Source organism: Mandrillus leucophaeus, unplaced genomic scaffold (assembly GCF_000951045.1).
Source record: "Mandrillus leucophaeus isolate KB7577 unplaced genomic scaffold, Mleu.le_1.0 Scaffold143, whole genome shotgun sequence".
Lineage (NCBI taxonomy): Eukaryota > Metazoa > Chordata > Mammalia > Primates > Cercopithecidae > Mandrillus > Mandrillus leucophaeus.
This window is the reverse complement of record NW_012101399.1, coordinates 5,104,938-5,106,800: the sequence shown is the minus strand read 5'-3', so window position 1 is coordinate 5,106,800 and position 1,863 is coordinate 5,104,938. Positions and strand designations below refer to the sequence as shown.

General features: G+C 41.8%; 1 pseudogene across 1 annotated transcript in view; it reads left to right on the top strand.

Annotated features, from left to right (window-relative positions):
• The window catches only part of LOC105535245, a 19,720-nt pseudogene that overhangs the window by 9,090 nt on the left and 8,767 nt on the right, over window positions 1-1,863 (top strand). The window contains exon 2 of the transcript XR_001005402.1: window positions 1,371-1,861. The product of XR_001005402.1 is annotated as a 60S ribosomal protein L3 pseudogene (transcript). The remainder of the gene's footprint in view (window positions 1-1,370; window positions 1,862-1,863) is intronic.

Below are 1,863 nucleotides of genomic sequence, written 5' to 3'. Positions count from 1 at the left end.
CCCAAAACAATAAAAACCCTAGAAGAAAATCTAGGCAATACCATTCAGGACATAGGCATGGGCAAAAATTTTATGATGAAAACACCAAAAGCAACTGCAACAAAAGCAAAAATTGACAAATGGGATATAATTAAACTAAAGAGCTTCTGCACAGCAAAAGAAACTATCATCAGAATGAACAGACAATCTACAGAATGGGAGAAATTTTTTGCCATCTAGTCATCTGACAAAGGTCTAATATCCAGAGTCTACAAGGAACTTGAACACATTTACAATTAAAAAAAAAAACCATTAAAAAGTGGGCAGAGGACATGAACAGACACTTCTCAAAAGAAGACATACATGCAACCAACAAACATATGAAGAAAAGCTCAACATCACTGATCATTAGAGAAACACAAACCAAAATGACAATGAGATACCATCTCACGCCGGTCAGAATGGTGATTATTAAAAAGTCAAGAAACAACAGATGCTGGTGGGGTTACAAGGAAAAAGAAACACTTTTATGCTATTGGTGGGAATGTGAATTTGCTCAATCGTTTTGCAAGATTGTGTGATAATTCCTCAAAGATCTGGAATATCATTTGACACAGCAATCCCATTTCTGGGTATATACCCAAAGGAAAATAAATCATTCTGTTATAAAGATACATGCATGTGTATGTTCACTGTAGCACTATTTACAATACTGAAGATGTTGAATCAACCTAAATGCCCATCAGTGATAGACTGGTTGAAGAAAATATGGTACATATACACTATGGAATACTATGCAGCCACGAAAGGGAACAAGATCATGTCCTTTGCAGGAACATGTATGGAGCTGGAAGCCATTATCCTCAGCAAACTAACATGGAAACAAACAGACAAAACAAACAAACAAACAAACAAAAACACCACATGTTCTCACCTATAAGTGGGAGCTGGTGATGAGAATACATGAACACATAGAGGGGAACAACACACACTGGGGCCTGTCGCAGGGGTGGCCAGGTGGAAGGAGAGCATCAGGAAGAATAGCTAATTTGATGCTGGGCTTAGTACCTAGGTCATAGGTTGATCCGTTCAGCAAACCACCATGGCACAGATTTATCTATGTAACAAACCTGCACATCCTGCACTGGTACCCTGGAACTTAAAATAAAAGTTGATTTAAAAAAAAAAAAAAAAGAAAGAAACTCTGAAAGAGGTAGTCTTTGAAGCAGACAGTGCTGTGTTCCAAGATCAGTGCTACTGATTATAAGTAGAATGATCTGGGGTAAGTTAGCATAATATGTTTTTCTCCTGTAAAACAGAAATATCACCTCCAGGGCTCTTGAGATAATTAGAAATATATGAAGCATTCGCTACTGGTGGGATTTGATGGCGTGATGTCTCACAGAAAGTTCTCTGCTCCCAGACATGGGTCCCTCGGCTTCCTGCCTTGGAAGCGCAGCAGCAGGCATCGTGGGAAGGTTAAGAGGTTCCCTAAGGATGACCCGTCTAAGCCGGTCCACCTCACAGCCTTCCTGGGATACAAGGCTGGCATGACCCACATCGTGCGGGAAGTCGACAGGCCAGGATCTACAAGAAGGTGAACAAGAAGGAGGTGGTGGAGGCTGTAACCATTGTGGAGATGCCACCCATGGTGGTTGTGGGCATTGCAGGCTACGTGGAAACCCCTCGAGGCCTCCGAACCTTCAAGACTGTCTTCGCTGAGCACATCGGTGATGAATGCAAGAGGCGTTTCTATAAGAACTGGCATAAATCTAAGAAGAAGGCCTTTACCAAGTACTGCAAGAAATGGCAGGATGAGGATGGCAAGAAGCAGCTGGAGAAGGACTTCAGCAGCATGAAGAAGTACTGCCAAGTCATCCGTGT